The sequence below is a fragment of the Chiloscyllium plagiosum genome, unplaced genomic scaffold (assembly GCF_037043375.1).
Source record: "Chiloscyllium plagiosum isolate Xiang-an unplaced genomic scaffold, Cpla_swu_hap1 HiC_scaffold_47, whole genome shotgun sequence".
Taxonomy (NCBI): domain Eukaryota; kingdom Metazoa; phylum Chordata; class Chondrichthyes; order Orectolobiformes; family Hemiscylliidae; genus Chiloscyllium; species Chiloscyllium plagiosum.
In genome coordinates, this window is record NW_028270185.1 from 7,071,014 (window position 1) to 7,097,953 (window position 26,940).

At 48.3% G+C, this 26,940-nt stretch overlaps 1 long non-coding RNA gene across 2 annotated transcripts; it reads left to right on the forward strand.

Annotated features, from left to right (window-relative positions):
* The first annotated feature begins 11,602 nt into the window (after nucleotides 1–11,602).
* On the forward strand, nucleotides 11,603–26,895 carry LOC122542787 (uncharacterized). 2 transcript variants are annotated; one of them, XR_015754689.1, is made up of 4 exons: nucleotides 11,603–13,121; nucleotides 20,388–20,451; nucleotides 22,805–22,873; nucleotides 26,624–26,895. It is a non-coding gene; the product is annotated as an uncharacterized LOC122542787 (long non-coding RNA). The 2 variants fall into 2 exon arrangements; XR_015754688.1 differs by lacking the exon at nucleotides 11,603–13,121 and having other exon boundaries at nucleotides 19,507–20,451.
* The last annotated feature ends 45 nt before the right edge of the window (nucleotides 26,896–26,940 follow it).

The window sequence follows — 26,940 nt, forward strand, 5'->3', positions numbered from 1 at the left end:
CCACTTCCAAACGTTCAACCAAAGAAGTTCAGTTGCTGGAACACAGTCCAGTCCATGGCTCAGTGGTTAGCACTTCTGCCTCACAGCACCAGGGTCCCAAGTTCAATTCCAGCCTCGGGCGACTGTCTGTGTGGAGTTTGCACATTCTCCCCGTGTCTGTGTGGGTTTCCTCCCACAGTCCAAAGATGTGCAGGCCAGGTGAATTGGCCGTGCTAAATTGCCCGTAGTGTTAGACGCATTAGTCAGAGGGAAATGGGTCTGGAGTGGGTTACTCTTCGGAGGGTCAGTGTGGACTGGTTGGTCCGAAGGGCCTGTTTCCACACTGTAGGGAATCTAATCCATCACAGAAGCCAATCTTCCATCCATTGACTCCATCTACACTTCCCACTGCCTTGGGAAGGCAGCCAACATCATTAAAAATCCCTCCCACCCCCATTATACCAACCTCCTCCATCAGGCAGAAAATACAAAAGCTTAAACACACAAACCAACAAGTTCAAGAACATCCTTCCCCACACTGTTATTAGACTGCTTAATGGACCTCTCAAATTCCAAATCTGATTTTGATCTTGCTTTTCATGCACCTTCGTTGTGGCCATAACTTTGCATTCCACCCTATGTACTTTGTGTAGTATTACTTAGATTAGATTACTTACAGTGTGGAAACATGCCCTTCAGCCCAACAAGTCCACACTGACCCACTGAAGCGCAACCCACCCAGACCCATTCCCCTACATTTACCCCTTCACCTAATACTACGGGCAATTTAGCATGGCCAATTCACCTAACCTGCACATTTTTGGACTGTGGGAGGAAACCGGAGCACCCGGAGGAAACCCACGCAGACACAGGGAGAATGTGCAAACTCCACACAGTCAGTTGCCTAAGGCAGGAATTGAACCCAGGTCCCTGGCGCTGTGAGGCAGCAGTGCTAGTCACTGTGCCACCCACAGAGTATGATCTGCCTGCATGCAAAACAAAACTTTTCACTGCACCTCGGTACATCTGACAATAATAAATCAAATCAAAACAAAAGAAATGGCTGGAAAAGCTCAGAACATTCTTAAGAAGTGGACCCGAACCATTAACTTTGCTTTCTCTCTACAGATGCTGCCAGACCTGCTGAGTTTCACTGGCAATTTCTATTTTTGTTACTTCTCTGCCCAGGCCTTTATTGGCTACAGATTTGACCAATGCAGCCTTGTTTTCCTTTGCCTTAAATAAGCTGCAACCAATCGTAACTCTGCCTTCTGTCCAATTCTACACCAGGTTGTGTTTGCCCAACCTTCCTGCGTTGACTGACTGCAATGTACTGCAGCCCTGCAATCCTTCAGGGTTTACCATCTCCTTGGCCATTTCACAGAATTACTAAACTGTTATGGCACAGGAGGCCATTTGGCTCATGTTAGCATCAGTTCTCCTTGCTTTTTCCCTGTAACCATTCCTTTAGAGAAAACAGTCCAATTCCTTCTAATTGAATGTGACTGAACCTCTGCCACCCCACACTCAGGAAGCACATTCCAGGCCTTAACCCCACAGTGTGGGAAGAAGATTTTCCTCATGTCACTTCTGCCAATTACCTTAAAGCTATGCCCTCTCATTTTCCAACTTTTCACTGATGGGATCAGTTAGTCCCTCTGTAGCCACCTCATAATTTGAAAATCTCGAGCAAACCGCCCCTCAACCTTCTCCAATCTCACCACTTACCGAAAATCCTCATCCCTGGAACCATCCTGTTGAATGTCTTCTGGATTTTTTCCTTACCCTCCTTAACCTCCCCCACCTCACCATCAGTGACCAACTGTGAACTCCCAGGGCCCTGCAAATAATGGAATTCTCTGCCTAAACTTCTCAGTCTCTCTTCATCTGATAACCTAATGAAGATCCAAAACCTTTCTACCTGTTTTGAATTTTGAAATGTTCTTTTAGGATGTTACTTTTCCTCCTGATTAAGCAAGGTTGCATTCTTGGGTACAAGTTTGTTCTCTGTAACCTCCTGCAGCCCTCGCACAGATAGAATCCCGACAGTGCGGATAGATTTGGCCCATCAGGTCTGCACTGACCCACCTATCCTTGTAACCTGCATTTCCCATGACTAACCCACCTAGCTTACACATCCTTAGAGACTACAGGGTAATTTAGCACGGCCAATCCACCTGCACATAGAGTCATACAGCATGGAAATAGTCCCTTTGATCCAAACTTGTCCATGCCGACCAGATATCCTAAATTAATCTAATCCCATTTGACCCATATCCCTTAAACCCTTCCTACTCATGTACCCAACATCTTTGGACTGTAGGAGAAACACACATAGACACGGGGAGTACATGCAAACTCTATGTTGCCCAAGGCTGGAATCAACCCAAGGTCCCTGGCACTGTGATGTGGTAGTGCCAACCACTGAGCCAACATGTCACCCTATTCCCCTGGAATATCTCCCCTCAACTAACTCTGGCCTCTTAAGTCTCCCCAGACTTTAATCCAGTCCACCATTTAACAGGTTATAGTGAGGCACTTTAACAGAAACAGCCATGCCTGGACTCCAAACTCGAGAACTCCCTCTCTAAGCTTTTCCATCCCCTGCTACCTCCTTAATGCAAATTAAAACCAACCATTTTAGCCAAGCTTTCAGCCACCTGACCTAGTACTGCAGATCCTTCTGTTAAATTTTATTTTCGATAAAAGCACCATGGGACTTTTGATTACGTTTAAAAGGTGCTACACAAATAAATTTTGTTTCTGGTTACTGTAAAGTCACTTTCACATCCTCAGGAAGTCACACCGCACTTGGCAGCTCATGAATTATTTTTGAAGTGCAGTCATTGTGAAGCCTTCTTATGCAGCATGGTCTCACAACCACCACAAGATAAAGTAACTATTCCAGGACTAGTTGAGAGAGAAATCATGTTCAGGAAGGAATATTCCCTGGCTTTTCATCAAAATAGTTCACAATGAGATTCTTGCGTCTATCAGAAAAGGCCAAGGTTCAACATTGGTTTAGGAATCCCAATTCTTTGCCACATTTACTCATGGTCTTGCATTACCAGGTCATTATCAGATTGCTGTTCATGGGACATTAACACAAAGCAGTTGCCACTTTTCCCACATCAGCACTTCAAATGTACTGCAGAGTGTTAAGAGTTTAGAAAACATCCTGATGGGTGGCTCGGTGGTTAACACTGCTGCTTCACAGTGCCAGAGACCCAGGTTTGATCCTACACTTGGGTGACTGCGGAGTTTGCACATCGTCTGCATGGGTTTCCTCTGGGTGCTCTAGTCTCCCCCCCCCCCCCCCCCCCCCTGCCCCCTCAGGGGGATCGGCTGTGCTGAGTTGCCCATCGTCTGCAGGGATGTGCAGGCTGGGTGGGTTTTTTAGATTAGATTCACTACAGTTTGGAAACAGGCCCTTCGGCCCAACAAGTCCACACCGACCCTCCGAAGAGCGACCCACACCCCTACATTTACCCCTTCACCTAACACTAGGAGCAATTTAGCATGGCCAATTCACCTGGCCTGCACATTTTTGGACTGTGGGAGGAAACCCACGCAGACGCGGGGAGAATGTGCAAACTCCACACAGTCAGTTGCCTGAGGCGGGAATTGAACCCAGGTCTCTGGCACTGTGAGGCAGCAGTGCTAATCACTGTGCCACCATGGGAAATGCAGGGTTAGAGGGATAGAATATGGGGCTGAGTGGGCTGCTCTTCAGAGGGTTGGTGTGGACTCGATGGGCCAAATGGCCTGTTTCCACATTGTACAGATTCTATGATGTTGTGATCGACACCAAGAGAAATGTGAGTCTATACTTTTCCCAAGTTCCCCACCTCCCTCAGCTTTGTGCTGTTGGTCATCCATGTGGTCAATCCTCATGCCATATAGTAGGAGTGGGCCATTCAGCCCGCAAGCCTATGCCACCATTTTAGATCATGGCCGACCATGTGTAGCAACAACATTTTCCCACACCATCCTCATATCCTTGGTGTCTTTAATATCAAGAAATACTTCAAACCCTGTCTTGAAAGGGGTGGCACGATGATCAGTGGTTAGCACTGCTGCCTCACAGCACCAGGGTCCCGGGTTTGATTCCATCCTCAGGTGACTGTCTGTGTGGAGTTTGCACATTCTCCCCGTGTCTGCGTGGGTTTCCTCCGGTTTCCTCCCACAGTCCAAAGATGTGCAGGCCAGGTGAATTGGCCATGGTAAACTGCCCCATAGTGTTAGGTGCATTAGCCAGAGGGGAATGGGTCTGGGTGGGTTACTCTTCGGAGGGTCGGTGTGGACTGGCTGGGCCGAAGGGCCTGTTTCCACACTGTAGGGAATCTAAAAAAAATACTCAATGACTTGAGTGTTCTGTGACAGAGAATTTCAAAGATTTCACCATCCCCTGAAGAAAGTCCTCCTCATGTCAGTCCTAAAATGGCTCACCTTTTATTCCGAAATGGTGTACCCTGGTTCTAGAACCCACAACCCGGGAGAAATATCCTTTCTTCATTTACTCTGTCTGTCCCTTTAAGAATGATTTTAAGAGATTGCCTCTCACTCCTAAAACCAAAGACTACAGGCTTAATCTCTGCAAAGATCAGTCCCACCACCCAAAGAATCAGTCTGGTGAAGCTCTGCTGCATTTCTTACATGGCAAATATAGTGTTCCTCAGACCAGAGGGTCAGGACTTCACAAATACTCCAAGATGCGGCCTCGGTTTATCCTACAGAATGGTAGCAAGACATCTTTGCAGCTGTGTTCATATTTGTGATAAATATGTCCATTTGCCTACCAAACTTCCTGCTGCACCTGACTCATGAACAAAGACATCCAGGTCCCTTTGGACGTCAAAACTTTCCAATTGCTCACCATTTAAGAAATCCTCTGCACCTGACTTAACCACCTTCATTGTTGTTAAAGTTAATAAACAGAAGCGTTAAAGACAACAAAAGAAAAGTTTCCCCAGGGTGTTGCTCAGAGCAATGACCCAGAGTTTAAAGCATCAGTTCCAGGGGATTCGAGACAGATTAAACAAGGAGAAGGAAGATTATGTTTAATGTTATATCTGAAAGATATAGTGCTTCAAAACCACCAAGATCTCTCAACAAGGAAACAGTCTCTCGGTTCAAGTGCCTAAGGTGAAACTTGAACCCACAACTGACAATTAGGGCTAATTCTCTGATTGCAAATTGTCAATTTCAATGCAACTCTGACCTGCAATCCCTGATGACTTGGGGGGAGGGGGGGGAAACTGGGGACGGCTGGGAGGCGAGTTGCGGGGGCGTGGTGGTCCCTCATGAGAACGAGAGAGGGAGCGAGACAGACAAACACTCCCACGCACAGAAAGAGTCACAGGCATGGGTCACATGACTGGGAGCAACTTGTCAAAGTGTCTGGGCACCAGATCTCTCTGTGTCTGAACTCTCAGCAATTTTGGCAGGAGCAGGAAGGCGAGCATGTTTTTTTTAAGCAAAGAGAAACGTTTTGCAAAGCAGATGTTAATTTTCCCTCGAAGGGCTTTGACCTGCTCACCTGCCCTCCAAGGGCAAGAACTCAGACTGGAATGGCCCCAGTCTCTCAGACGCTGTTGAGTCAGCAGGCAGTGGTTACCTTAGCCCTATTGATTGCACCTGACCTGCCAAAATAACAGTGACCTGTGAATTGTAGGGGTCGATGGGCAGCCAAGTGCAGAGTGGATTGTGGACCCCTCCCTGACCCAGGGGAATTGAGGGATATCTCTGGATACCTAGCAGCCCGCAGTCACTGATGTCAGCTCGGAGAGTCTTCCAGTTGGCAAGCAGCAGCCATGTTGAATGTCATTCTCTCAGTCACCAAAGATTGAAAGAAAGTGGCTACCTTCCCCCCTTGCCAATAAACAAAGCACAAGACTCCAGGCCACAGTGGAGCTCCTCGATCAACTCAAATTAGTTCGCTGTTCCTCAATCTGTCATTGCCCTTTATCAGCACTTTTTCAAAGATTATTTTCCTGTGATTATTTTTCTCTCTCTGTCCTCTCTTCAAGTTGCTGACTGTTCTTAGGGTCTGGTTCCCACGGACGATAGGCACTACTCAAGATGCCAGCTCTTTTTTTAAATTCACTCATAGGATGCATGAGTTGCTGGTTGGGCCTAGCATTTATTGCTTGTCCCTAGTTACCCCCTTGAGAAGGTGGGGGGGTGAGCTGCCTTCTTGAACCGCTGCAGTCCACCTGCTGTGGGTTGACCCACAATGCCCTGAGGGAGGGAGCTGAACTCTCCCAACCCCAGGTTTTCTGATCTCCCCATTTGCATTGATCGTTTTACAGAATGACATACAAATTAGGATCAGGAATAGGGCATCCGAGCCCTCGAGCCTGGTGTGTCATTCAATAAGATCATGACTGATCTGATTATGACCTCAACCCCACCCCCTTGGCTAGATAAGCACCTATCGACCTCAGCTTCAAGATGTTCAGCAACTCTCTGCAAGGGAAAAGGAGTTTTGTAACCCTCTGGGAGATAAATATTTCTCCTTGTCTCATAGAATCTCAATAGTGCAGATAGAGGGCATTGGGCCCATCGAGCACGCATCAACCTTCCAAAGAAACTCATCCTATACCATAACCCCATATATACCATGGCTAATCCACCTCGCCTGCACATCTCTGGACACTATGGGCAATTTAGCATGGCCAATCCACCCTAACCAGCACATCTTTGGACAGTAGGAGGAAACTGGAGCACCCAGAGGAAACCCAAGCAGACACGGGGAGTACGTGCACACCCCACCTGAGGGTGTAATCAAACCTGTGCCCCTAGTGTGTTCAAGTAGCAGTGCTAACCACTGTGCCCCTAAATGGGAGATCCCTTATTTTTAAAATGTCCTCCCCTAGTTGTAGTCTCTCCCATGAGGGGAAAACATACCCATCTCAATAACACCACATCTCATTCTTCCCAACTCCAAAGGATAGAGGCTCAATCTCTTCGGATAAATGTCTCCTCCCTGGTCCCTAGTTAATCTGTGATGCATCACATCCTTTCATACAAACTGCCCCATAACCTTTACCCTTTTTACCTCTGTTATTCCCTCCGTAAACCTCTGTCCCATCTCACTTTTCTCCCTCAAGAAAGCTCTTTAAAATCCTCCTCTTTGACTGAGTTGTTTGCCTTCCCGCTATCTATGTGAGTGACTCATTCTGCGGTGCAGCACTCTTTGTCATAGAGTCATACAGCACGGAAACAGACCCTTCAGCCCAACCCGTCCATGCCAACCAGGTTTCCTAAACTGAACTGGCCCCATTTGCCTGCTCTTGGCCCATATCCTTCTAAACTAGGGTGGTTAGCACTGCTGCCTCCCAGCGCCAGGGCCCTGGGTTCGATTCCACCCTCAGGTGACTGTCCGTGTGGAGTTTGCACATTCTCCCCGTGTCTGCGTGGGTTTCCTCCGGGTGCTCCGGTTTCCTCCCACAGTCCAAAAGATGTGCAGGTTAGGTGGATCGGCCGTGCTAAATTGCCCATAGTGTTAGGCGCATTAGTCAGAGTGTTACAAGGGGACATAAATTTAAGGTGAAGGGTGGAAGGTATAGGGGAGATGTCAGGGGTGGGTTCTTTACCCAGAGAGTGGTGGGGGCATGGAATGCGCTGCCTGTGGGAGTGGTAGAGTCAGAATCTTTGGTGACCTTTAAGCGGCAATTGGATAGGTACATGGATGGGTGCTTAAGCTAGGACAAATGTTCGGCACAACATCGTGGGCCGAAGGGCCTGTTCTGTGCTGTATTGTTCTATGTTCTATGTTCTAAATGGGTCTGGGTGGGTTACTCTTCGGAGGGCCGGTGTGGACTTGTTGGGCTGAAGGGCCTGTTTCCACATTGTAGGGAATCTAATCTAATCTAAACCTTTCTTATCCATGTACCTGTCTTTTAAATGTTGTAATTGCACCCGCCTCCACCACTTCCTCTGGCAGCTTGCTCCATACTCGCACAATCCCCTGCGTGAAAAAGTTGCCCCTCAGGTCCCTTTTAAATCTTTCCTCTCTCACCTTAAACCTATGCCCTTTAGTTTTGTATTCCCCTATCCTTGGGAAAAGGCTTTGGCCTTTCACCTCATCTATGCCCCTCGTGATTTTATAAACCTCGATAAGGTCACCCCTTTTGTTCCATGCCAGGTGCTAGATAAATGCAAGTCGTACCAGGAAATTCTCCAGTCCTTTTTCTTCCAAGTGACGCTCATGGCCCTCTCGGAGGAAAGCCCTCTGGTGCATTAGATGCCGTTTGGAAGTTTGTTGTTAAGTGGCCTGGCTGTCATCCCAGTCTAATGAACAGACTAAATCCCCCATTCAGATAATTAGTGTCCAATTACTAGATCAGGATGCACATTATGCAGAGAGAGAGAGAGAGAGAGAGAGGGTGAATGCACCCTCATCTTAGACAGGGAAAACTCAGCCTCTCCAACCCATCACCCCAGCTGAGATTGGCTCGACTTAGTGGGGTTCCGGATAGCATAAACCCTGTGGATTTTCCTGCTTATAGTTAACCACCTCACAATTTGGAGCTGTTAATTAATTTGGAAAAGCGTGCGAATGCAAGTGAGCCTTAATCAGAGCACCCCCAACCATCCCTGTCAGATTTAACCCTGACATAAGGTCATAGACCGCCCCCCCCCCCCCGTGTAATGCCCTCAACTGTTAAACGCTGCGCCAGCCAACACTGATCGCTGCCATCTGCGGCAGCCCAGACTCCACTCCCTCTCCTCGGCCACGGGAGACCACAAGGAACAGATGTAGGTAATTTCTACCTGGGCACAGAGCAGCCTGGTAATTACAGTCCTGGTGTGTGGGGGCTGACAGGTTTGGAGGTGGGGGGTGCTGATAGAATGCCCAGCCATTGCTCGCTGAGCCAAGGCAGCTGGCCAAACATGACAGAGGTCAGTGTTTCTACACAATGCCCGTGCCAGAGAGCACTACCTCACTGAGTTTTATAAAGAGAAAGGCGAATGCGAGCGACAGCCCTTCCTGCAGACCAGCCTGTCCTGCGTCAATCTCCCACCATCCCCCTCCTACCTCCCTCAATCCCCGTGAAACAACAATGAACTGAGAAGCTCCTTTGAGGCCCCATATCCTAACAGCTACAGACCAGTACTGTTTGGGGGCAGGGTAGGTGATAGTGTCACAGGATGTGGCAGTGGCTCGGGGGAGTAGGGTGAGTGATGGTGCTGGGGGTGGGGTGGGGTATAGATGGTGTTGGGTTGGTAATGGAATGGGGGTGTTATAGTGGATAATGGTCTTGGAGTTGGGTGGGCGATGGAGTGGGGGTTGATGGGTGCAGGGTGAGTGAAGATGTGGGGGAGCAAGTTAGCTGATGGGGTGATGGGTGAAGGGTGGGTGATGGGATGATGGAATGGGGGGTGAAGGGGGCGTGATGGGGTGGACAGTTGGTTGAGTAATAGTGCAGGGTAGATGATGGGATGGGTGTCATGGTAGACAATGTTGTGGGATGTTGATGGGTGGTTAATGGAGTGAGGGGGTGAAGGGTTAGTAATGGAGTGAGAGGGTGAGGGAGTGCAGGATTGGCAATGGCATGTGAGGGGTTGAGAGGGGTTAAGGGAGGGTGATAGGGTGAGGAGAGTGAAGGGTGGGTAGGGTGGTTGAAGGGTCATTGTTGGGGGGGTGAAGGGTCGGTTGATGGTGAACAGGTGAAGGGTAGGCAATAGTAGGGGGGTGTAGTGTGGGTGATGGGTTGGGGGTGAAAGGTGAGTGATGGGGTGGGAACGTGAAGGGTGAGTGATGGGGTGGAGTGGTGAAGGGTGAGTGATGGGGTGGAGACGTGAAGGGTGAGTGATGGGGTGGGGGTGGGGGTGAGGGTGGTGAAGGGTGAATGATGGGGTGGGGGTGGTGAAGGGTGGGTGATGGGGTGAAGGGTGAGTGATGGGGTGGAGGGGTGAAGGGTGAATGATGGGGTGGGGGTGGTGAAGGGTGGGTGATGGGGTGAAGGGTGAGTGATGGGGTGGAGGGGTGAAGTGGTGAGTGATGGAGTGGAGGGGGTGAAGGGGTGAGTGATGGGCTGGGGGGTGAAGGGTGAGTGATGGGGTGGGGGGGTGAAGGGTGAATGATGGGGTGGGGGTGGTGAAGGGTGGGTGATGGGGTGAAGGGTGTGATGGGTTGGAAGTGTGAAGTGGTGAGTGATAGGTGAGGGGGGTGAAGGGTGAGTGATGGGGTGGGGGGTGAAGGGTGAGTGATGGGGTGGGGGTGGTGAATGGTAGGTGATGGGATGGAGGGGTGAAGGGTGAGTGATGGGGTGGGGGTGAAGGGTGAGTGATGGGGTGGGGGTGAAGGGTGAATGATGGGGTGGGGGTGGTGAAGGGTGAGTAATGGGGTGGGGGGGTGAAGGGTGAGTGATGGGGTGGGGTGGTGAAGGGTGGGTGATGGGGTGAGGGTCATGGGATGGGGGTGCATGGTGGGGGGTCATTGTGCCTGAGTTGGGGTGCTCCCAGCCCTGTGGAGGGTTGGGGGGGGGACTGTCAGAAGCTCCGGGTGGGGCATTACCCTGAAGGGATGGGAGGAATGTTATGTCTCTCCCAGACCCGCTCTCGGTGGGATCTTGCTGTGCGCAAAATGGCCACTGTCCTTCCTGTGCTCAAATTCAACCCCCAAGAAGGCGCCACACAAATGCAGCTCCATCACCAGGTTCCGAGGGGAGACTGGGATCAAGGTAAAGGGCGGACATGAAGGAGATAGTGAGTGACTCAGTCAGAGTCCCCTGGGCTGGGGGGATCCCGCCAACATTGACCTCACCAACCTCCGCCCCATACACACACACACACGCACGCACGCACGCACGCACACACACACACACACACACACATATATATATCACCAAACTCTCTCCCGACCCCCACATTCCCTTCCACCATCCCCTCTCTTCTCCCTCTTTTTCTAACACTTCTCCCCCACTCTCTCATCCCTCCTTTCCCCCCTCTCCCCCATCCCTCCTCCTCTCCCCCACTCTCTCATCCCTCCTTTCCCCCCTCTCCCATCCCTCCTTTCCCCCCTCTCCCCCATCCCTCCTCCTCTCCCCTCTCTTTCCCATCCCTCCCCGTCTTCCTCATCCCCATTCCCCCCTCTCACTTCCCCTCTCCCCGTCCCTCCTCCTCTCCCCGTCCCTCCTCCTCTCCCCATCTCCCCTCCTCTCCCCCCTTTTTTCCCCTCCTACCCTTTCTCTTTACCCTTTCCCCCCATCCACTCCCCTCATCCCCCTCCCTACATTCCCCCTCTCCCTTTCCCACTCCCCCCTTTCTCCTCGTCCCTATCCCTTCCTCCCCCTCACTCCCCTGTTCCCCCTCTGCCTCCCCTGCTCTCTTCCACACCCCGCCTCCCCAACACCCAGGCTTCGCTCTCCTTCTCTGCCTTCCCTCATTATCTCTCTTTCTGCATTCACCCCCCCCCCACCCCGTCACTTTCAGACACCGCCTAGATCCCAGCCCACCTCCCCCCCCCCCCCCCCCCCACCCCCCACAGGTGGTGTTTCAATAAACACAGGTGTCTCATTCTTGTCAGGAACTGGCTGAACCAGGGCCTCCATCCCAGCCTCCGGCTATTTCTCTGTCTGGGTGCTTTTGGTAACCTCGCGACCTCGCTGTCTGGTCATCTGGGGTCAAGGAATCCCTTTCAGCTGGGAAAGAAGCTTTGAGAGTGACCCTGACCCTCACAGACCCAGACTGTGGGACCTGTGATTGCCTGTTTCCAACTCAGTGAATCCTTCCAGCTCTGGGTGTCGTTTCACAGAGACAGACTTTACAAGAATCATTAGGGAGGTTTGGATTAAATTGAGTCACCATTGCTTCACATTCCCAACCCATTCTTTCTCCTGAACACGGGGTTTTAATCCACCGTCCTTGCTAACTGTGTTCACTGCCTGTTCCTGGCAGATTAGGGTGGCACGGTGGCTCGGTGGTTAGCACTGCTACCTCACAGCGCCAGGGACCCAGGTTCGATTCCAGCCTCAGGTGACTGTGTGGAGTTTGCACCTTTTTCCCCGTGTCTGCGTGGGTGTGCTCTGGTTTCCTCCCACAGTCCAAAGACGTGCAGGGCAGGTGAATTGGCCGTGCTAAATTGCCCACGGTGTTAGGTGCATTAGTCAGAGAGAAGTGGGTCTGGATGGGTTACTCTTCGGAGGGTCGGTGTGGACTTGTTGGGCCGAAGGGCCTGTTTCCACGCTGTAGGGAATCTAACCTAATCCCCAACTGCACCCCTGAAGGGGCCAGTTGTATTTCCTGCACCGAGTGACCATGAAACATGCTGGGGAATCCTGAGGTGATGTACGTTGCTGAATAAATGCACTTTGGCTGTTTCTCTTCATTTATGAACCCACACTGTGAAAATGCGGACATCCTCTGTTTACCCGGGATTCCACAGACACTCGGAGTTTGGGGACCCGTGACATGTTTTACGAGACCACAAAATTCAACAGTCACTGTTTGCCGCTTGGGTTTAAGGTTTACCGAGAGCTTTTTAAAATCAGTTTTATGGGATGTGAGTGTCACTGGGTGAGGCCATCATTTGTTGCCCATCTTCTATTTTTGAGTTGATTTATTATTGTCACACGTACAGTGAAAAGTTTTGTTTTGCAGATCATACCATACAAAATGCACTGGGGTAATAAAACAGAACAAAGATACCACGTTACAGCTGCAGAATAGGTTCACAAAGAGTGAGATTAACATTAAATTTGAGAGGCCCATTCAGAAGTCAAATAACAGCAGCAAAGAATCTGTTCTGGAATCTCTAGTTGCCCTTTAACTGAGTGGGTTGTTCGGCCATTTCAGAAGGCAGTTAAGAATCAGCTACATTGCTATGGAAGAATTTTTTTTGGCTAACTGGAACACTATCAATAAACCCATTGACTTGGATCCCATATACCATCCCCTGTGAAAAAGAACAGGAAATGGCATCACCATAGGAAATGATGTATCTACAGGAAATGATGTCACCAACCCCAGGAAACCCAAACCTAAAAATAGAAACACCCGCAGTGCTTCATCCAGAGGCTCACTGAAGATGTTACCCAGTATGGTGACACAACGTCTGAAAATGAACCTTCCAGCTCAGCGAGCAAATGTATATCTGTTGCTGTGGACGTAGAGTCCCATGTGGGCCAGACCAGGTGAGGATGGCAGATTTCCTTCTCTGACGGCTATCAGTGAACCAGATGGGTCTTGAAATAACCATTGATAGTTTCATGGCCACCATCACCAAGATCAGCTTTCAGTTCCAGATTTACTAAGTGAATTTGGATTTTACTTGCTGGGATTTGAACACATGCTCCCAGAGTATTAGCTCAGGCCACTAAACGACTAGCCCAGTGATATTACCAGTCAGTCATTATCAGTCATTATCCCTTGGTTTGTTAGAGTTAGAATTAGGTTAAGTTTGGGTTGAAGTTGGGGTTGGGTTGAGTTAGAAACGTTAAGTCTAGGAGCAGGAGGAGGCCATTTGGCCCTTTGAGCCTGCGCCACCAACCAGTATGATCATGGCTGATCCTTTCTGTCAGAAACTTACATCCTCTCCATGACCTTATGTTTGGTTTAGGGTTAGGGTTATTAGTGCGTTTGGATTAGGGTTACCATTTGGCTTGGATCATTAGGGTTGGGTTGGCTTTGGTTAAGGTTTAGGATTAAAGTTAGGTTTACGACTGGGTTAAGGTTAGGGGTGGTACACTGGTTAGCACTACTGCCTCACAGCACCAGGGACCCAGGTTCAATTCCAGCCTTGGGCAGCTGACGGTGTGGAGTTTGCACGTTCTCCCCATGTCTGCATGGGTGTGCTCCAGTTTCCTTCCACAGTCCAAAGATGCGCAGGTTAGGGTGGATTGGCTATGGGAAATTGCCCTGTAGTGTCCAGGGATATGTTGGGTGTGGCCTGCTTCCACACTGTAGAGCTTCTGTGAAATCAGGGACGTTCGCTTTTGGTATAATCTATTTAAATTGGTTGGTTTTACTCCTCAGAGTCCCAGTTTGGGGCATTCGAATTTTGGATGGAAAGGTTGCGGTTAGGATTAGGGTTAGGGTCAACGTGCATTGGTAACCACGAGGAGACAACACAGGCAGAAGCAATTTGGATCCTTTGTTGTCCTGATAGCCTGCAAGCACCATTTCGGAGAGAGGGGGGGAATGTTGTAAATTGGTTACTCCTGCCTCACCCTTGGGTTCCAACGCCGTCTTTCTCTCCCCTGAGGGTGGGGTGGAGCTATCAGGAACGTACAGACACTGGACCTTCTTGCATGGTGGCTCAGTGGTTACCACTGCTGCCTTACAGCACCAGGGTCCCAAGTTCGGTTCCAGCCTCGGGTGACTGTGTGGAGTTTGCACATTCTCTGCGTGTTTGTGTGGGTTTCCTCCAGGTGCTCCGGTTTCCTCCCACAGTCCAAAAGATGTGCAGGTTAGGTAGATTGGCCATGCTAAATTGCCCATAGTGTTAGGTGCATTAGTCAAAGGGAAATGAGCCTGGGTGGATTACTCTTCGGAGGGTCGGTATGGACTGGTTGGGCTGAAGGGCCTGTTTCCACACTGTAGGGAATCTAATCTACCTCTGAGGTGTTCAAAGTAGGTCGGGAGAAGCTTTCCCACTTGTGAAAAGACCGAGATTTAAGAAAATACAAAAGTAATTGGGGAAAGAAATCCTTTTGATCCGGTGAGTGGCTAAGCCGTTACCATAGATCTTTGAAAGTTGCCACTCAGGTGGATAGAGCTTGTAAGAAGGCCTATCGTGTATTAGCGTTCATTAGCAGAGGGATTGAATTCAAGAGTCGTGAAGTGATGTTGCAACTGTACAGGACTTTGGTTAGGCCACATTTGGAGTACTGTGTGCAGTTCTGATCGCCTCACTTTAGGAAAGATGTGGAAGCTTTGGAGAGGGTGCAGAGAAGATTTACCAGGATTTTGCCTGGAATGGAGAGTAGGTCGTACGAGGATAGGTTGAGAGTGCTAGGCCTTTTCTCGTTGGAACGGCGAAGGATGAGGGGTGACTTGATAGAGGTTTATAAGATGATCAGAGGAATAGATAGAGTAGACAGTCAGAAACTTTTTCCCCGGGTGCAACAGAGTGTTACAAGGGGACATAAATTTAAGGTGAAGGGTGGAAGGTATAGGGGAGATGTCAGGGGTGGGTTCTTTACCCAGAGAGTGGTGGGGGCATGGAATGCGCTGCCTGTGGGAGTGGTAGAGTCAGAATCTTTGGTGGCCTTTAAGTGGCAATTGGATAGGTACATGGATGGGTGCTTAAGCTAGGACAAATGTTCGGCACAACATCGTGGGCCGAAGGGCCTGTTCTGTGCTGTATTGTCCTATGTTCTATGTTCTACCAGTGCTGTCCGTGAGTGGTGCAGGGAGCTATCAGAAGAGAATTTGACTCTTATCTGAAAGAAAGTCCTGGTGCTAGGGAGAAGGCAGGGGAACTGTAGTCATTCTGAGATTCTGTGAACATCCACGTTACACTATATAGAGTCACACAGCATGGAAATTGACCCCTTTGGTCCAACCAGTCCATGCCAAACATAATCCCACATTAAACTAGTCCCACCTGCCTGCCCATGGCCCACATCTCTCTAAACCTCTCCTATTCATGTACTAATCCAAATGTCTTTTAAATGTTGTAATTCTATCCACAATCACCACTTCCTCTGGAAGTTCATTCCACAGGCCAACAACCCTCTTGAGTAAAAAGAATTGCCCCTCTGGTCTTTTTAAAATCTCTTTCCTCTCACCTTAAAAATATGCCCCCTAGTTTTGAATTGCCCCATCCTAGGCAAAAGACAACTACCATTAACTCTATCTATAAGGTCACCTTAGGGTGGCATGGTGGCTCAGTGGTTAGCACCACTGCCTCACCACACCAGGGTCCCAGGTTTGATTCCAGTCTCGGGTGACTGTCTGTGTGGAGTTTGCACATTCTCCCCGTGTCTGCGTGGGTTTCCTCCGGGTGCTCCGGTTTCCTCCCACAATCTAAAGATGTGTAGGTCAGGTGGATTGGCCATGGGAAATTGTGCATAGTGTTAGGTGCGTAAGTCAGAGGGAATTGGGTCTGGGTGGGTTACTCTGTGGAGTGGATTTGTTGGACCAAATGCCCTGTTTCTACACTGTAGGCAATCTAATATAATCACCTCTCAACCTCCTATGTGCCAGTGAAATATGTCCCAGGCTATCCAGCCTTTCACTATAACTCAAACCTTCCATACCTGGCAATATTCTGGGTCAATCACTTCTGCACCCTCTTAACAGTATCCTTCCTATAACTAGCAGAAAGGCCTCTTTAAAGGGGTTGTAAAAGATAAACCACCTGAGTTGGATTGTGAGAAGGTAACTCTTGGATTGCTAGGTTCACCCAGTCTCTGGCTTCGATCTCCTGCAGTGTATTCCCACCACTTTTCCCTTCTAACTTCGTAGTGCATATTCTAAACCCCTAGCCCTGTCCAAATCCACCTTTCCTGGTTTTGGGTGAACACAGTTGCATTTTCCTGGAAAACTCTTTTTGTCCACCTAGTGTTAAATGATGTTCATCTTATAATCTGAAATATAACAGTTAAGTTAGGGGTGTGCTGTTAACTCAGAGAAAGTGAGGACTGCAGATGATGGAGATCAGAGTCAAAAAGTGGTATCTTCCCTCATATGGAACTTGGTATTTTCTGATAAACATTCTGATGAACAGCTTATGCTTGAAACATCAACTCTCCTGCTCCTTGGATGCTGCCTGACTGGCTGTGCTTTTCCAGCACCACACGTGTGCTGTTAATTGTTGGACTATCACTTACACACCCATTTCCCATTGTCTCTCCCAGCCTGTCTCAACACCTTCCAAGAGAAAGTGAGGTCTGCAGATGCTGGAGATCAGAGCTGGAAATGTGTTGCTGGAAAAGCGCAGCAGGTCAGGCAGCATCCAGGGAACAGGGGAATCGACGGTTCGGGCATAAGCCCTTCTTCAACACCTTCCAGACTCATGACAGTGACAAATTAACAGTGAAACAAACACAGTCTCTCTGGTACTTACTGCTGTCAAAAGCTCTGCACCATTCCATAGAGTGAGTGCAATGAAAATTCACCAGATTGTACACACTTCAGGAGAGATTGAAGAGACTAGGGCTGTATTACTGGGAGTTCAGACAAACGAGAGGTGATCTCATTCATAGTTTACAAGATTTTTTACAGGGTAGATGCAGGAATGATGTTCACCCTCCCGGTTAGAGATTAGGGAGAGGGTCAAGAACCAGGGGTCTTAGAATAAGAAGTGGACCATCGAGGACTGAGATGAGGAGTAATTTCTTCACAGAGAGGATGGGGAATCTTTGGAATTCTCTATCCCCTAGCGTTGAGTTTGTTCAAGACAGATTAATATCGAGAAGTCTGGCAAAGATATCAAGAGATATGATACCCAAAGGGAGAAATCTGTAATATTTGGAAGTGAAATTACTGGAATCCTATTTGAAGTAGACAGGACCACTGTGTATCATTTGCAAGTTTTAATGGTTTGATAGTGCAGGAAAATAGCATCCAGGTAGTTGATCAGCTATAATCTAGGTGGACAGCAGAGTAAGCTTGAGGGGCCAAATGATCTACTCCCGCTCCTATTTCCTGTGGTCTTACCTTATCACTATTGCTCTCTCCCTCACTGTCTATATCTGTTTCTCACCATCAATCCCCCCTTCCCTCCCTCTATCGTGCTCTGCTGTAATCCCTTTCTATTATTCGATATTTTGGTATCACACTCTCAGTTTTCTTTCCCCGTTACATTCACTTCTTCAGCTCCCTCAGGGCTGTCAGTCTTTAATGCTTGAGTATTGATTAAAATCTCGTGTTCCAATTCCTCCCCAGATTTAATTGCCATCCTCTCTCAAACCTTAATCTTCACAACCCTCTGAAATCTCTGCCTTCATCGGTCAAAACATTGAATATAGGAGTTGGAATGTCATGTTACAGCCCGACAAGACATTGGTGAGGCCTCCTTTAGAGTACTGCATACAATTCTGGATGCCTTGCTATAGGAAGAATGTGATTAAACTGCAAGAAAGATTTACAAGGATGTTACTGAGCCTAAAAGATTTGAATTATAAAGAGAGGCTGAACAGGCTGGGACATGTTTCCCTTGGAGCGTAGGAGGCCGAGGGCTGACCTTCTACAGGTGTATAAAATCATGAGGGGCATGGATAGGGTGAATGGCCAAGGTCTTTTCCCAGGGTAGGGAAGTCCAGAATTAAAGGGAATAGGTTTAATGTGAGAGGGGTAAGATTTACAAAGGACCTAAGGGGCAACTTTTTCACGCAGAGGGTGGTGCGTATGCGGAGTGAACTGCCAGAGGAAGTGGTAGACACAGGTACAGTTACATTTAAAAGACATTTGGACAGGTACATGGATAGGAAAGGTTTAGGAGGGATATGGGCCAAGCGTAGGCAAATGGGACTAGTTCGGTTTAGGAAACTTGGTGGGCATGGACAAGTTGGACTGAAGGGCCTGTTTCTGTGCTATGGGATTCTACTTCCAGCCTCTTGATTTTAATTGATCCACCATCAACTATACCTTCTGCAGCCTGGGTTCCGAGTTCTAGAATTCTCTCCCTAAACCTTTCTGCCCCCCTCACTCTCTCACTCCTTTGAGTCACTCGTGAAAACCTACCTCATTGACCAAACCTTCTCTCATGTAATTTAACATTCTTCTAGATTAGATTAGATTACTTACAGTGTGGAAATAGGCCCTTCGGCCCAACAAGTCCACACCGACCCTTCGAAGAGCAACCCACCCAGACCCATTCCCCTACATTCACCCCTTCACCTAACATTATGGTCAATTTAGCACGGCCAATTCACCTAACCTGCACATCTTTGGACTGTGGGAGGAAACCGGAGCACCCGGAGGAAACCCACACAGACACGGGGAGAATGTGCAAACTCCACACAGACAGTTGCCTGAGGCAGGAATTGAACCCGGGTCTCTGGCGCTGTGAGGCAGCAGTGCTAAGAGATGCCGGTGTTGGACTGGGGTGTACAAAGTTAAAAATCACACAGCAGCAGGTTATAGTCCAACAGGTTTATTTGGAAGGGCTAGCTTTTGGAGCGGCGCTCCTTCATCAGGTGGTTGTGGAGCATCGCTCCGAAAGCTAGTGCTTCCAATTAAACCTGTTGGACTATAACCTGCTGCTGTGTGATTTTTAACATTGTACACCCCAGTCCAACACCGGCATCTCCAAATCCTTTTTGTAGCAGTGTCAAATTCTGCTTGATGGTCATTGTTGGAGGCATTTTGGTACATTAAAGCATGACAAGTTTATTCCTCCCCCTCGCCTCCCCCCGACCCCCCCCCCCCCCCCAACAAAAGCATTATTCAAAACAAAATACACCCTTTACAGAGAGGCCCCATGCAGACAGGTTGGCAGAGCATGATATCTGCTGATATCACCTCTGTCTGGTAGGTGTTGAGGAGGTTAACACCAGTGTTAACTGAAAGCCTGGAGGGTTGTAAAAGGGATTAGTGACTCTTGTCTGTCTGCTACTAATACCTTGGGAATGAAAAATCTTCTCACAAAGAAAAGCTCCATTTACAGAGTCACAGACACAGCCAAATTCCCCTTCATCTCCACAACATCTAACTTTACTCTGTGGTGGGGGGTGGAGGATAATGAATTATCTTATTCTCTCTGACAGTCTACTTTCAGTGCTCCCTCCTGCTGAACTTTAGCCCTGTAGAGCTCAAGTGTGACCTTTGTTTCTTTAATTTAAAAACACAGAGTTTAGGATAACGGCTAGGCCATTCGGCCCATCGAGCCTGCTCTGCCATTCAGTATGATCATGGCTGCTCGAGGGATTCAACTGCATTTTCCTTCTCGTTCCCCATTATCCTTGATTCACCAAGAGACCAAGTATGTATCTATCCCAGCCTTCAACATTAGAGGACCCGCAATCCTCTAGGGTAGAGGATTTCAAAAATTCAGAACCCTTTGCACGAAAAGATTCCTCATTTTCAGTTTCCAGATCAGCAACGCCTTATCCTGAGACTGTGTTCCCTGAGTTAGAACATAGAATATTCCAGCGCAGTACAGGCCCTTCGGCCCTCGATGTTGCGCTGACCTGTGAAACTAATCTGAAGCCCATCTAACCTACATTATTTCATTATCATCCATACGTTTATCCAATGACCATTTAAATGCCCTTAAAGTTGGCAGGTCCATTACTGTTGCAAGCAGGGCGTTCCACAGCCTCACTACTCTAAGTAAAGAACCTTTCCTCTAATGTCTGTCCTAGATCTATGACAGATTCCCCAGGGCCAGGGGGGAATAAATCTGTGTCAATCCCCTTCATCTTCAGAGTCTGGATTATTTAATGAAATCTCTTCTCATTCTTCTAGAATGTAAAGAATATTAGCCCAATTTACACAGCCTCTCATTGCAGGACAACTCCCACATCTGAAGGGGCCAATCCAGTGAAGTTTTGCTGTTTCCCTTTCAATGAAAAGGTACTCTTCCTTCAACACCGAGGAGGCGGGGGGGGGGAAGGCAAAACAGCTCGCAGCACTCCAGCTCTGACAAAACTAACTGCTTTAGAAAAGCTAGCAATGGTGTGCTGATTTGAGGGGAGGGCTGAAGTTTGTCTAAAAGAGACTTGTATTTTCGCAGTGCCACACATAACCCCTGGCCATCCCAAAAGTTTGTGACCAATTTTGTCAGCAGCGTTTTAGGGAATGCAGCAGGTCACTAGCACACAGTGGGAACCCACACACAGCAGTGTGGCTGTGACTGGATTGTCTATTTCAGGTTTTTTGTCGAGGGATAAATATTAGTGCCAGGCACTGTCAAGAACTGCCCTGGACATGTTGAATGCACTGAGAAAGAGACCTTTCCATATGACATCTCTAGCATTGCAGCAGTCCCTCAGCACTGCACTTGGTGCAACAGCCTGGGTGGAGTTGTTCGGATTTCATGAGTGACATTTGAACCAATGAACCTCTGAGTCAGATTGATAAGGATTAAACATAAAATATGCAAAGCAGCTAGGTTTAAGATGAGAGGGGAAAAGATTTAAAAGGGACCTAAAGGACAACTTTTTTCACACAGTAGGCGGCGTATGTAAGGAATGAGCTGCCAGAGGTGGATATAATCACAACATTTAAAAGATATTTGGACAGGTACATGGACAGGACAGGTTTAGAGAGGGATGGGCCAAAGACAGGTAAATAGGAGAGGTTCTGTTCAGGAAACCAGGTCGGCATAGACAAGTTGGGCCGAAGGGTCTGTTTCTGTGCTGTATGACACAGGGAAGGTTGCTACCCACTCTGTTATAGTTGTCTTCAGGCATATGGTAACAGCCCAGAATATTTCTCTCCCTCCTCAAACCAACTAGTCCTGATGGAAAGTGGAGAAACGAGAGGATATAGTAACAACGTGCAAATCTACATTAATCTGCCTGTGTTTCTGCTTTCCTCCTCCAATTCTATGTCCCTGCCTTGCGAAGGCTAAGATTCCATTTGACAGGAGCTCTGTATCCAGCTTGTGTGACTGCCTCTGGCTGAGGCTGCTCAACTGTGGAGGCATCACTGTCTGTGTTTGTTCTTAATTTCACTTGCCAGCGGTTGGGAGCATTCTCAAACCTGACTTTTTCCATTGCTGGGATGAGCCAGTTTAGAATGTAGCAAACACCAAGAGTCAGGATCTTAAGTGAAGAATTGTTAACATGCATTTTGTGTGGCACCATTAGCAGAGTAAAAGGGTCCTCCTGTGGTGCAGTGGGAACGTCCTTACCCCTGGACGGGGAGGCCCGGGTTCAAGTGCCAAATGCTCCAGAGGTGTGTAATAATGTCTCTGAACGGGTTGATTAGAAAAATAATAAAACATCAGAGCATTTCAGAGGAGCGTTGTCAAACTAAATTCGACAGAGCCACACAAGGCGGTGTTGAGAGAGGTGTCCAAAAGTGTGTTCAAAGAAATGGATTTTAGCAAGTATCTAGAAGAGATAGGGTGGCACGGTGGCTCAGTGGTTAGCACTGCTGCCTCACAGCACCAGGGACCCAGATTCGATTCCAGCCTCGGGTGACCGTCTGTGTGTAGTTTGCACATTCTCCTCGTGTCTGCATGGGTTCCCTCCGGGTGCTCCGGTTTCCTCCCACAGTCCAAAGATGTGCAGGTTAGGGTGAATTGACCATACTAAATTGTCTATAGTGTTAGGTATATTAGTCAGGGGTAAATGCAGGGGAATGGGTCTGGGTGGGTTACTGTTCGGAGGGTTGCTGTGGACTTGTTGGGCCGAAGGGCCTGTTTCCACACTGTAGGGAATCTGAAGAGGAGAGAGAAGCAGAGATGCTTCCAAAAGAAATTCCAGAGCCTGGGGCCCAGGCAATTGAAGGCACGACTGGTGTAGGGGAGGCAGTCCTGGCACTTAACCTTGGAGCACCAAGTGCCATGGGGCTCGGAGCAGAGCGGAGATGGTTGTGGGGTTGGGGTCTGGGTAAAAACAATGACTGCAGATGCTGGAAACCAGATTCTGGATTAGAGTGGTGCTGGAAAAGCACAGCAGGTCAGGCAGCATCCGAGGAGCAGGAAAAATCGACGTTTCTGATGAAGGGCTTTTGCCTGAAACGTCGATTTTACTGCTCCTTGGATGCTGCCTGAAGTGCTGTGCTTTTCCAGCACCACTAATCCAGGGTTGGGGTCTGGTGCAGGCGGTTAGATCATGTGTGAAGGTCCTGCACTGAGTTGCTACACTGTAATGTCTACTTGAAATTTCCTACCTTACTGCAATGTTAGTGATGTACTATTTTTAACTTTTAACTCAGTAAGTAATGCAACTACTTTTATTTCTCTGCTGTATCCAAGAATTGTACCTGGGCACTTCCACCTAAGATGTCAGCATGGACAAGTTGGGCCGAAGGCTCTGAGACTCAGGTAAGATTGCTATCCTCTATGCCACAGTTCTCTACAAGTATACGGTAAGAATCTTTGCTTGGGTGAGGTGACCTGAGGAACATGCTGTCGAGAGGAGATTCTCAGGCAGGGCTCAAAGAAAGGATGAATTCTTTGTAACGATGAAACCTTCCCGCCTCAGTGTTCCAGTGCGGCAGGGTTCCCCTCTCTCATGGCCGGCTGAGAACAGATCCTACCCACCAGCAGAGCGGCCACTCACTTCACAAGCCACAGTATCCGGCAGGTCAGGAAGATAAGGAAACTCACTCCAGTTCCCCCAGCTGGCCTCACAAACCACCAGCAAACACACAGTCACGATGGTCAGTACAGATGGTCATTGTGGTCAGGCTGCAATCGAGCTGACACTTCCCACTGACAGCTTTCGTTTCTCACACTCTAGATCTCCCCCCTACCCCCATTCACTCCTTCCCTCTTGCTCAGCTTCTTCCCAAGGCCAGAGTGGGGTGGAGGGGGGGGGGGGGGGTTGGGAGATTTAGCAGCATCAATCAAGGGACAGATGATCATTCAGCCCCTCCATGCACGTGTTGCCCTTCCTTTCTAACATGGCTAATTTGTACCCAAACTCGCCCCATTCTTAGTCTCAGTGCTGAAATTTTCAATTTGTCCCTCCCCAGTTTTTTGGGTTGAGGTTTTCTGCATCCAGCCCAAACAGATCGATATTTTTACTCTCCACGTTAGCACCACCTCATTTTCATCCACATAATCTTTAATGCGTTTCATCTTAATTTGCATCGAGTTTTCCCCTTTAATGCACGTGCAAGGCGAATACATTCCCTAAATTTATGGGGGGGATTAATCCCTACCCTAACCCACACCCAGACCGAAACCTCAACGGTCAGGACAAGCATATCTCTGTCTTCCAGCTTCCCCAGGCAATTCTGTGTCGTTCTCAAAAGGCACTTCCTCAGATTAGCTCTCTCCATCCTCCCCCCAGTGCTCCTGCATTGACAATGAGTGAGACAGTGGCTATCACTGTTCTGCCAGTAGCAGCAGGGAAATACACAGAAAGCGCAGCCTCAGCATCTACAACCTCAATGCTCGAAGCTGGTGTAGACGCTTTGCTCATCAGGTCAGATATAAGCTGTTCCTACTCTGGCAGTGTTTAATGGGGACAGTATAGACGGAGTTTTACTCTCTAATCCAGCGCTGTCCCTGTCCTGGGAATGTTTGATGGGGACAGTATAGACGGAGTTTTACTCTGTCTAACCCAGTGCTGTCCCTGTCCTGGGAGTGTTTGATGGGGACAGTTTGGAAGGAGTTTTACTCTAAATCTAACCCGGTGTTGTCCCTGTCCTGGGAGTGTTTGGTGGGTATAGAATAGAAGGAGCTTTACTTTCAGTTTAAAAAGATAGAGATATCATTTCATTCAGTTTTACAGCGTAGGAGCCTTATTCTGTATCAAACCCCATGCTATTCCTGTCCTGGGAGTGTTTGATGGGGACAGTGTCAAGAAAGGAAGTGAGGACTGCAGATGCTGGTGTGGGAGAACATCTGCTTCCCTGTCCAGCCACAGCATGGCCTCAAAAAACATAAGGAACCATGTCTGCCTAAGCCACAAGAGAAACTACCCAGGGTGCCTCAGCCTTGACCAAAAGGCTAGCTAAGAAACCTGGCAACAAACAGAAGATGACTCAAACCACTTCCAGACTGGGGAGTACACTTCCCAAGACGGCCTGACAATAGACTTCCTAGCCCTCGGTAAGCACAACCGCACCTGATGCCCTAAGGGCAGCCTCACTCCTCACACATACTAGAACTGCACAAAGGGTGCTCAGACTGAAAGGCACCAAGGTACCTTGCTTGCTGACTAACCACAATGGAAGCCAGTTGATGCCAGGATGAGAGACATTATCACCTACTCTCTCAGAGGATCGGAATCTTTTAACTCAATCACAGACTGATTGCTGCTGATTGTCCTCCCATTGATTGTGTTTTACTCTTGATCATACTGTAATTCACACCACATTACTGTACCCCTATAAAACTGCCTGTACCCACTGCTCAGGAAAGGGAACCCTTGGTCTACCTGTACAGGCTGTCAGTTCTGTGTCAGCCTAGTCAGAGATGTACAGCACGGAAACAGACCCTTTCGGTTCAACCCGTCCATGCCGACCAGATATCCCAAACCAATCTGGTCCCACCTGCCAGCACCCGGTCCATATCCCTCCAAACCCTTTCTATTCATATACCCATCCAAGTGCCTCTTAAATGTTGCAATTGTACCAGCCTCCACCACTTCCTCTGGCAGCCCATTCCATACACGTACCACCCTCTGCATGAAAATGTTGCCCCGTAGGTCTCTTTTATATATTTCCTCTCTCACCCTAAACCTATGCCCTCTAGTTCTAGACTCCCCTCACCCCAGGGAAAAGACTTTTGTCTATTTACCCTATCCATGCCCCTCATAATTTTATAAACCACTAAGGTCACCCCTCAGCCTCCGGCGCTCCAGGAAAAACAGCCCCAGCCTATTCAGCCTCTCCCTGGACCTCAAATCCTCCAACCCTGGCAACATCCTTGTAAATCTTTTCTGAATCCTTTCAAGTTTCACAACATCTTTCCGATAGGAAGGAGACCAGGAGTGCAGGCAATATTCCAACAATGGTCTAACCAATGTCCTGTACAGCCGCAACATGACCTCCCAACTCCTGTACTCAATACTCTGACCAATAAAGGAAAGCATACCAAATCCCTTCTTCACTATCTTATCTACCTGTGACTCTACTTTCAAGGAACTATGAACCTGCATTCCAAGGTCTCTTTGTTCAGCAACACTCCCTAGGACCTTATCATTAAGTATATAAGTCCTGCTAAGATTTGCTTTCCCAAACTGCAGCACCTCGCATTATCTGAATTAAACTCCATCTGCCACTTCACAGCCCATTGGCCCATCTGATTAAGATCCTGTTGTAATCTGAGGTAACCTTCTTCGCTGTCCACGACATCTCCAATTTTGGTGTCATCTGCAAACTTACTAACTATATCTCTTGTGCTCACATCCAAATCATTTATATAACTGATGAAAAGTAGTGGACCCAGCACTGATTCTTGTGACACTCCACTGGTCACAGGCCTCCAGTCTGAAAAATAACCCTCCACTACCACCGTCTGTCTTCTACCTTTGAGCCAGTTCTGTATCCAAATGGCTAGTTCTCCCTGTATTCCATGAGATCTAACCTTGCTAACCAGTCTCCCATGGGGAACCTTGTTGAATGCCTTACTGAAGTCCATATAGATCATATCTACCGCTCTGCCCTCCTCAATCCTCTTTGTTACTTCTTCAAAAAAAATCTCAATCAAATTTGAGAGATATGATTTCCCACGCACAAAGCCATGTTGACTATCCCTAATCTATCCTGGACTTTCCAAATATATGTACATTTTGTCCCTCAGGATTCCCTCCAACAACTTGCCCACCACTGACGTCAGGCTCACTGATCTATTGTTCCCTGGCTTGTCCTTACCACCCTTCTTAAACACTGGCACCACGTTAGCCAACCTCCAGTCTTCCGGCACCTCCCCTGTGACTATCGATGATACAAATATCTCAGTAAGAGGCCCAGCAATCATTTCTCTAGCTTCCCACAGAGTTCTAGGTACACCTGATCAGGTCCTGGGGATTTATCCACCTTTATGCATTTCAAGACATCTAGCACTTCCTCCTCTGTAATATGGACATTTTGCAAGATGTCACCATCTGTTTCCCTACAGAGCTGAAAAATGTGTTGCTGGAAAAGCGCAGCAAGTCAGGCAAGCATCCAAGGAGCAGGAGAATCGACATTTCGGGCATAAACCCTTCTTCAGGAAGGGCTTATCTGTTTCCCTCCAGTCTATATCTTCCATATCCTTTTCCACAGTAAATACTGATGCAAAATACTCATTTAATATCTCCCCCATTTTCTGCAGCTCCACACAAAGGCCACCTTGTCATTTTTTCTTCCAGCCTAATCGCTTGTAATAAACAGCTTGTCAATTTCACCTAATCCGTGCTAGTTGGTCTCTGTTCAATTGGGTAATTTCTCCGACAG